An 11051-nucleotide genomic window follows, 5' to 3' on the forward strand; every position below is an offset into this window, starting at 1 on the left:
ATTACATAAACCACTGTGAGAGACACACCCGAGACAGACCTCTGACACGCCATTGACAACAGTGAATTGTCGTCAACCATTCACTATGGCAACAGTTCAGAACAATTAGCCTCTTTTGTAAGTTCCATTTAATGCGAAGGCAAACGCAATGTTCGTTCTATAAATAGAACTGGTGGTTTCCCATCGACCTGATATGAAACATCAAATGATCATGTAACAAGCCAGGAATAGGGAACCAGGTGTAACGTCAACAGGTCACGATATCACATATCAACTCCCAGATATTCAAAAACACACCGCTGTCAGGACAGGTAGCCAAACGTCTCTGTGAGGAGGAGGAGGAGGTACAGGCGTAATCTAGTACATGTATAGGAGAATCAACTCTGTAAGCTGACTGCACTAGCTAACTAAATCAATGTGCCCTTCACCATCTTTGACTAAAGCACTTTACATATCCTGCACACCACCATGCTGTCAGGCTGGCCGAGTCTATCTCCCAGAGATCATTGACATGTTCAGGAAATGTGCTTTGATAAGCCACAGTGTCTCTTCCTATACAGAACATGACACAGGACACAACACTATTATACAGGATACTTATCTCATTATACCCTCATAGAGACATATACAGGGTAATCCAGGTTTATATAAAGCTACAACACTATTATACATGATACTTAACTCATTATACCTCATAGAGACATATACAGGGTAATCCAGGGCTATATAAAGCTATAACACTATTATACAGTATACTGAGTACTCAGCTCATTATACCCTCATAGAGACATAGAAAGGGTAATCCAGGGCAATATAAAGCTACAACACTATTAAACAGGATACTTAACTCATTACACCCTCATAGAGACATAGAAAGGGTAATCCAGGGCAATATAAAGCTACAACACTATTAAACAGGATACTTAACTCATTATGCCGTCGTAGAGACATAGACAGGGTAATCCAGGGCTATATAAAGCTACAACAAGATTTTTCTTTGACATTTCATTATAAAATTGATACTGCCAAACTTCTAAGTGTTATTGACTAGGTTTTATGCTACCAAAGCAATCATCAAAAGCTAATTGAAACATACTCTACTCCTTTTGACGATTATCTACTCATTGCTCAGACATTGAATACAAATCAAAAAATCAATCAATCAACTTGTGACAAATAATGGAAACACAGGCTGGTCAATGCCTTCTTAACATCACAATACTTAGTGTACACAACAGGATAGTGTCAGAAAGTGGGTAGGATGATGAGGCACAGCTATACTATACAGAGATTGGCAGTACAAGGAAATAGCCGGTTGAAGAGGATTAAAGACCTCTTCAATAGCGAAGAGAAAACTCGTCAACGGCAAAAGATAAGAGTCAGAAAGTGGAAGGAAAAAGGGGGAAGAACTCTGCTACAAAGAAGCGAAGAAGAATAAGGATGTGGAGGTGGAAAGGGGACAGAACTCTGTAATATTCATATAATTTATTTTCAATGCCTTTCTGCTAGAGATTTAACCCCGGACCTATGGGTCACTAGTTGTGCACTCAACCAAATGAGCTAAAAAGAGTTAAATTCTCCATAGCCAAGCTGGTGTAAGAAGCAGCTAGTATTTTACCAGATTGACAAACTACACCCATTCCAAGAAAGAATCTCATTCTGACTTTTCCCAGGGGTCATAACGACTTACTGCATGACATAACTTATCACTGCATGAGTATTTTTGTCAGTATTTCCTGGGTAACTCCTGCATGGGCGCCAATGTAATAGATGTCATATATCCAATGCGCTCTGTAAAGGGTTGAAACAGAGACCTCTGGTTTACTAATCTTACCGAATGATTCTCCCTAGCCAAGTCAATAGGAAGCGGCCAAGTATTTCACCAAGGTGAAATCTACTACAGAACACGGTAGAGTCAGGAAGTGGATGGAGAAGGGGGCAGAACTCTATTATGGAGCGTGGTATTTAGAAAGTGTGCAAGGACGGTGGCAGACCTCTACTCGGAGATTTGCACCGACTGGAAGGCAATGGATGGTAAAGTCAGGAATTCAGTTTCAACATGTACCATATTCATAGCAACATGAACCTAATAAAACAACACCTCTGACACTCGACCTACGACCAACAGACTTTCCAAGATGCTTCCCACGTCTAATTTCTCCCTCCAGAGATAAAAAAGATCATATGGTAATATCACTTTTACATCATAGAGACGCAATAACTGTAAAATCAATGATCTGTTCTCTTTTTATGCTTTTATGATAACCGTGCCCTGGTAAACCAATGACTTTATAATGATTTTATGTCTATTTCCCTGCTAGACGCCCAAACAGAATACAGTAGTGAAGATTTATATACAGGATACAATTCCTAGTTTTCCAGTTGACCTTAAACCGTTTATTTTAACCAATAACAGCAACACAAGTTCAAACTCAATTGAAACCTTATGAATTCTATGAAAATCAACAAAAGATTCATTTTATGTAGAGTTGCGAAATAGGAATAGTCTTATCATATGTAGGTATAAGGGATTTTTAAATTCTACCTGAGTTCAAGTATTGGTGACTTCGAAAAATATATATCTATGTACTAGATGTACCTAAGTTACCGTATGTAACAAGTAGCGTTACAGGTAAAGTAAGAGAAACTGTTACACTATTCTCTCCAACAGAGAAAATCTGAACACTTAATTGACAGGACCTTGTAAAATTAAAATTTTATCATTAATCCTATCAGATACCATTACTTCATTGGTAAAATGGACAGGGTCATAAGAGAATCAGGTCCATTAAATTTAAATTGATTTATTAGAGGCAAAATTACATGAAATGCATCAATATTAAAACCTTTGCTGGTAACGTCTGAACACATTTTTCCTGTCATCATTCACTGTAGTAAGGTGCCACTGTTGGGTAATTGATAGTTTACGCACACAAGAGTTCATCTGCACCTGATATGTCTTTAATTAATTCCTACAAGGAACATCATGCAAAAACCCGCTTCACAATGAAAACTGAACAATTTGCAAAAGCCTGCTAGCCAATTAAAGCCAAACCCTCAGTAATGTCCATCTCCAAATTAAAACCAAAACCCCTGCAAATGTCCACTTCTTCATAAGCTAAATTTCTGCAAATATCTGCTTCATAATTAAAGCCAAAACCTTTGCAATTGTCCGCTGCCTCATTAAAGCTAAACCCTTGGCAAATAACTGTTTCATAATTTAAGCCAAACCTTCTGCAAATATCGGCTAAATACTTAAAGCCGAAACCTCTGCAAATGTTCGCTTCACCATTGAAGCCAAACAATATGACAATGTCCGCTTCACCATTAAACCCAAACCATATGCCAATGTCAGCTTCACCATTGAAGCCAAACCCTATGACAATGTCCGCTTCACAATTGAACCCAATCAATATGACAATGTCCGCTTAACCATTGAAGACAAACCATATGACAATGTCCGCTTCACCATTGAAGCCAAACTATATGACAATGTCCGCTTCACCATTAAAGCCAAACCATATGACAATGTCCGCTTCACCATTGAAGCCAAACCATATGACAATGTCCACTTCACCATTGAAACCAAACCATATGACAATGTCCGCTTCACCACTGAAGCCAAACCATATTACAATGTCCGCTTCACCACTGAAGCCAAACCATATGCCATAGTGGGTCCACTATCAAAACCAAACTATATGCCAATGTCTTCTTCACAATTAAAGCCGAGCTCTATGCAGATGTATGCTACACCATAAAAGCCTATCCCTTGTCAACATCTGATCAAAAGTGATGTGACTGGCAGCCAATTTACTATGGGTCCCGGTCAAATCTCCCCAAGCTCAGCATGTAATTGTTAGCAATACTGTGGCTTTATATTGGCTACTTTTGTATATCAAGAACAATCTAATTTGCTGCTAATTCACTAGTACTACCTTATTGCCCACATACACACTAGGTTAACTGGCAAACAAATTTGGTCCTCAGACCTGGATGCCTTTTGGTTGGCCTCTAACATTGATCTAACAACCTTGACATTCAAAGAATCCTATTTTATTTTGGTTTTCTTTAATCAAACTGAATAATTCATGTACAAGGTTCTATTTGTATATTGTATGCAAGTGATAGCCATGCCTTTATCGTGTAATTTTGTTTTAAGTAACCTGAAAACCGATACACCAAACCAAACCAAACAGAGATTTCAATACACTGTGACGGAAGAAAAAAAAGGGTAACAATGGTTTTCTGAAACCATAAACATTTAAGAGTAGCTATGTTTAAGTCAAAGTTATTTCAAGTTATACTCTTAGTATCTAAACTGTATGAAGCAAAATTTGACATTGGGTATGAGTCGAACCCTGGTGACCATGCAGGCCTAGGTAGCTCAGTTGATTAGACAGAGCGTCCGTCTACAGTTTGGTGGTCCTGGGTTCAAATGCCAATCTCAGGACGTGCGTTTTTCCTTTCCTGATACAGGTATATGTAAAGTAATGAAAACTCAAGAATTATTTATTGTGCTTAAATATGACGGGACAGATTCTGAGGCCCAATTTCAAACACATCAATGTTTCAATATGACCTCTATATTTCTATATTACCATTCCAACCATTTGACCAAACACAGATTTCAATATACAGATTGTTGGTATTCAAAGACCTTTCATTGCAGTTGCAATATTGTTTTAAGTCATTATTGTCTCTGTTCTACTGTATCACAATAGTGTTGATGTCAGCATCAGAAACACAGAGCATTAAGATTGGACTGTACACATTTCAAATGTTTATTGGGAAAATCTAATTATTCATGCTACCTCTCTCTCTATATATATATATGTCAGTACATGTACACTTCTATATCTTCTATATTGAACCACATTATCTGTACTTAAGGATCCATATTCTTCTGCACCATGGTTTTTCCTATATACAGTTACCTCCCTTTGACTTCCACTTTGACATTGCTCATTTTGGCCCTTTCATTTCCATTGACCTAAGGTTGCTCAATCAGTTAGAGCGATGGTATTCCGTCTTTGCGTATTGCAGAGTTATCTTCTCTTGAGAGCAGGGATTGATTGTTACGTCATTGGTTCGTGTGAGAAAATTACGTTGTTTTCTCAAAAATTGATGACGTTACTCTCACAAACAAATGAGGTAACAATCAATACCTGCTCTCAAGAGAAGATAACTCTGCGATATGCAAAGACGGAATAACAATCTGAAGTCCAGGGTTCGAATCCCAGTCCAGCCCCTCCCAATTTTTACACACAGAACACTGTTGTTGATTTTTTTTTTTTTTTCCATTTATTTCATCTTTGTCATTTCTCATAAAAGTCCCGGAGGTATAGTTTCCTTTTAGGTAATGAATTATCAAAGCTGTATAGCCATGCCGGAAAAAAGAAGTTTTCAATACAAGTTACACTTTTTGGCAGTGGGGTGGGGATCCTTAATTGCTACAGCAGCCAGTTCACTTCAGGGACAACACATTTTATTTTCTGTTCTACATCATTTCAAGATGAAATTGAATTTAAAATAAAAGCAACTCCTTCCTGATCCTGGTAGACGAATGACGAGACAGGATTATCTGTTTGTAACAACATTACGATACACCCACTGTACACCCACCGTATTGATCTTTTGCCTTTTATGCCATTGCACAGAAGTGAGGTAAGTTGATGAAACAAACTCTGAGCTGTTGATCATTGTTAAAATAATCTTCTCAATCTGTATCACATTTTTATAGCAAAGATCTCCACAGAAAGAACTACTGATGAAAATCTGGTGTCTACAGACGACGATTTACAGTGTAAAAACTCTCCTTACTAGAACAGTATCTCCAGAGAATATCTGGTTTTCACCGAGCAATACCAAACTATTTTCATGCTTAAACTGACAGATTCAATGACTTGGAAGAGATTGGTGAGACATAAAGCCAATTACAATGTTGGAACTTGAATTCCGACCATGTTACAGGATTTAATGTGAGTAGAAAGAAAGTTGGTTTGAGCACAAAACCAATGCTTCAGCACGAGAATGGTTTCATGATCATGGAATCTGATGTTCACTGCAGAATAATATTGCAAGAATCTCTGTAGAACACAGCCTCTATGGAATAAAATCCTCATAGAACATTTCTGTATATAGTTATCCAAACTGTTGAACAAGTTTATAGGCGTTCCACTGGAACATATTCAATAAAAGAGTCATTTTTATTTACTCTTTCTTAAAATGATATATAGAAATTCCCCAACGAGTGATGGTTGGTTATGATGTTTATCTAGCTTGTGTTAGTTAATATTCAAATTGTGAAAGACACTTAGGTTTAAGATAATCATGATAATCAACCATCACGAGTTATGTGACTTCCTTTTCCAACAAGAATCAGATATTACATCTAGAAAACTTTCCTTTCCCCACAAGATTCAGATATTACATCTAGAAAACTGTCCTTTTCCCACAAGATTCAGATATTACATCTAGAAAACTGTATCTTTCCATTGGGAATATTTTATTTCTGTTTTCCATAGGGGAAACAATTGCCATGAACTTTGATGTCAAAATGAAAAATGGCGTCACAAAGCATTCCTTAACTGACGTCATAATTAGGAGATTGACCAATGGAATCGTATCCAGTGTGTTACCCACTAGTGGGTCACCAAACATGTTAACCAACTCCTAGCAGCTGGTTCATCCAATGAGTGAGGAAAGCTATAGTGGTTGTGGTAGGAGGGAGGAAAGCTATAGTGGTTGTGGGAGGAGGGAGGAAAGCGATAGAGGTTGTGGGAGAAAGGAGTGAGCAAAGCTATAGTTGTTGTGGGAGAAAGGAGTGAGGAAAGCGATGGTGGTTGTGGGAGAAAGGAGTAAGCAAAGCGATAGTGGTTGTGGGAGAAAGGAGTAAGCAAAGCGATAGTGGTTGTGGGAGAAAGGAGGGGGGAAAGCTATAGTGGTTGTGGGAGAAAGGAGGGGGGAAAGCTATAGTGGTTGTGGGAGAAAGGAGTGAGCAAAGCTATAGTGGTTGAGGGAGAAAGGAGTAAGGAAAGCTTGAGTGGTTGTGGGAGAAAAGAGTGAGGAAAGTGATAGTGGTTGTGGGAAAAAGGAGTGTGGAAAGCTATAGTGGTTGTGGGAGAAAGGAGTGAGCAAAGATATAGTGGTTGTGGGAGAAATATAACACTTTGATAACATTTGAGGATCAATTGTAAAACTTGGCTGAAGACTGCAATTTTAATCATAGGATTATTTGACCATATATCTATCTCTTCAGTGGGGCTAAATAATTCAAAATTAATCTCTTCAGTGGGACTGCAGAATTCAAAAATAAAAGTCAACATGCATTACGCATACCAAAATAAACAACTGCAGTAAATACTGTTTAGGCATGTAACAATGTTAATCACTCATTTCATTAATGGGAAATTTCAAATTGGTCCAGGTACTTCGATTTTACTCAAACTGACTCAAAAGAATAATTCAAACCTTTTAATGCTTTGAAGCTGACTTGTAGTATGTACAGTCAAAATTAAGTCGCAAGACAATCATCTGAACACAACAGAAGACATTTAAATGATTCAAATAAGCAGTCCTTTGGATAACCAACAGCATCACACAGTATTACAGGGAGCAACTTAAAGGAGGACAAGACTGAAGTTAGAATAATTGAAGGTTCTGATAAACAGGGTTTATTGGACAACTGGCATTCCAGTAAAATGAAGTATACACATATATAAAAACAGCTTGTTGTTCAGAAACGAATGTCAGAGGAAAGGATGTTCAGATATAAATGGACAGTACACCGGAAGTACAGAAGACTCACCCTACCGGTACGTGTGAGGAATTGCCTCGTGTACCTTGCCATGGGGGATGGAGAAAGATGGATGTGCCCATGGTAAAGGGTAAAAGACAGGTCCAGCTGTGTCCAAGGCAAAAATAAAGTCGACACATCCTGTATGGTATTGGCGAAGTCTGAATGTTTCTGTGCAACGTCATTACCCAGACAGATTGATGAGGCGTATGCTACAGAAGTCTTATTGAATACCTACCGCCAGATATGGCTATATAAAACTTCACAGACAAATTCATTTCTCTACAGAGTAACCTTACATAAACACATCTGACACGAAAACTTATCTTTCGCCAAATACCTTGTCCATTTATTGGTCAATCGATTAAGGTAATTTATCTCTTCTCTGTAATATTTTTTTCATAATGTCTCTTTTTTTTATATATTTTTTTATATCAGTACATGCATCCCAAAATGAAAATAAAAAAAATGAAAATTTAAATCTCATATCTCTGGTATATAATTACAAGAAGAATAAAACAAGAGATCCCATAGGGATCTTGGCGCCCACCTTTGTAACATCTTCATTAGTTCTTTGTCAGTTCGATCTTTTCTCTTCTTTCCTCTAATCTGTTTGTTCAAGTCATGTTAACAGTAAATGCACCTTGAGGTAACTTTTGATCTAAACTTAATACTGATGTGTATGAAAGCCAACCTTCAAAGTGAGTTTGTCATTTCACATATTTACTAGTACAGTACTTAAATTAAGTGAAAGAAATAGAATCGATCATTCAAATGAGAAAGATCTGTTTAGTTCTTCTTTTAATCCATTTTGTTTTTATGATCAGTCTCAAAATATGACATGCACAACGAGAGATCAAGGGGAACCTACATATACAATTTGAGAAAGATCCCTCCCGTACTTCCCGAGAAATAGCGATAACAAACTTTCACTATCAAAATCCAAGATGGCTGCCTGCCAGCCATGTTGTTTATCCGATCAGTCTCTAAAATTGCCCTGCACAGCTAGGACCAAGGGGAACCTACATATAAAATTTAAGAATGATCCCTCTAGTTCCTCCGGAAAAATAGCGGTAACAAACCTACACTATCAAAATCCAAGATAGCTGCCTGGCTGCCATGTTGTTTATCCAATCAGTCTCAAAAAATGCCCTGCACAGCTAAGGACCAAGGGAAACCTACATATAAAATTTGAGAAAGATCCGAGAAATACTGATAACAAGAATTGTTTAAGGATGGACGGTGGACGGTGGATGGCGGACCACGGACGGACCACGGACCACAGACGCAGGGTGATTTGAATAGCCCACCATCAGATGATGGTGGGCTAAAAAATTGATACTAAATGACTAAAAATACACAAAATCTGTGACATTTTCCTACAACTCTATGAAGCCTAGGCTTGTTACCAAGAGATTATCACATCCCTCTGCCAGGAATCACAATTAGCCAAAATCAATATATTCAGCGACAATTACCGCTCAGTTGTGACAATTTAGCAAACATACAATCCCCAGTATCAACACAACAGCTCATTTATCTGTGAATTATGGCTAAAATTGTGATTAACAAGTGGTTTTACCACCACAGTCAATATTTATATCATCACAGACAACCATGAGTTATATCATAACAGACACCATTAGTTATATCATAACAGACACCATTAGTTATATCATAACAGACAAACATTAGTTATATCATCACAGACAACCATTAGTTATATCATTACAGACAACCATTAGTTATATCATAACAGACACCATTAGTTATATCATAACAAACAAACATTAGTTATATCATCACAAACAACCACTAGCTATATCATAACAGACAACCATTAGTTATATCATAACAGACACCATTAGTTATATCATAACAGACAAACATTAGTTATATCATCACAAACAACCATTAGCTATATCATAACAGACAACCATTAGTTATATCATAACAGACACCATTAGTTATATCATAACAGACAAACATTAGTTATATCATCACAAACAACCATTAGCTATATCATAACAGACAACCATTAGTTATATCATAACAGACACCATTAGTTATATCATAACAGACAACCATTAGTTATATCATCACAGACAACCATTAGTTATATCATAACAGACAACCATTAGTTATATCTTAACAGACAACCATTAGTTATATCATAACAGACAACCATTAGCTATATCATAACAGACAACCATTAGTTATATCATCATAGACAACCATTAGTTATATCGTAACAGACAACCATTAGTTATATCATAACAGACACCATTAGTTATATCATCACAGACAACCATGAGTTATATCATCACAGACACCATTAGTTATATCATAACAGACACCATGAGTTACATCATCACAGACAACCATGAGTTATATCATCACGGACAACCATTATAGTTATATAATCACAGACACCATTAGTTATATCATAACAGACACCATTAGTTATATCATCACAGACACCATGAGTTATATCATCACAGACAACCATTATAGTTATATAATCACAGACTCCATTAGTTATATCATAACAGACACCATTAGTTATATCATAACAGACAACCATTAGTTATATCATCACAGACAACCATTAGTTATATCATAACAGACACCATGAGTTATATCATCACAGACAACCATGAGTTATATCATCACAGACAACCATTATAGTTATATAATCACAGACACCATTAGTTATATCATAACAGACACCATGAGTTATATCATCACAGACACCATGAGTTATATCATCACAGACAACCATGAGTTATATCATAACAGACAACCATTAGTTATATCATAACAGACAAACATTGTTTGTAACACCCCATACAGTTACTTGAAATCACCTTAGACAATCATTCAGGTTCTGGGTTTCACGAGACACACAAATTATCAATCAGACCCCTGCGAGAGGGTATTCATGAAATCATGAATGGTCATGAACAATTCATGAACATTCATGAATACAGACAGTTTGAAATTCATGAATACTTATTCATGAATATTCATCAACCTGCTTTCATGCATTCTTCATGAACTTTTATGAATAATTAATAAATTCATAAAAATGCATGAATCTGCATGAAGTTTGTGATTATGAATTATTCATGGACTTTTATGCACAGCAAAAATTCATTAAAATTCATCAGAATTCATGAAAGGCATATCCTTGAGAAATCATGAACTTTGATGAATTTAAATGAATAATGCAAATTCATTAAAATTCATCAAA

The 11051-nt window shown here is 36.7% G+C and overlaps 1 protein-coding gene across 4 annotated transcripts in view; it reads right to left on the reverse strand.

The window, feature by feature from the left end:
• Nucleotides 1-11051, reverse strand: part of LOC110467055 (multiple C2 and transmembrane domain-containing protein 1-like) — a 220571-nt gene that overhangs the window by 96025 nt on the left and 113495 nt on the right. The window lies entirely within an intron of this gene.

Source organism: Mizuhopecten yessoensis, unplaced genomic scaffold (assembly GCF_002113885.1).
Source record: "Mizuhopecten yessoensis strain PY_sf001 unplaced genomic scaffold, ASM211388v2 scaffold11155, whole genome shotgun sequence".
Lineage (NCBI taxonomy): Eukaryota > Metazoa > Mollusca > Bivalvia > Pectinida > Pectinidae > Mizuhopecten > Mizuhopecten yessoensis.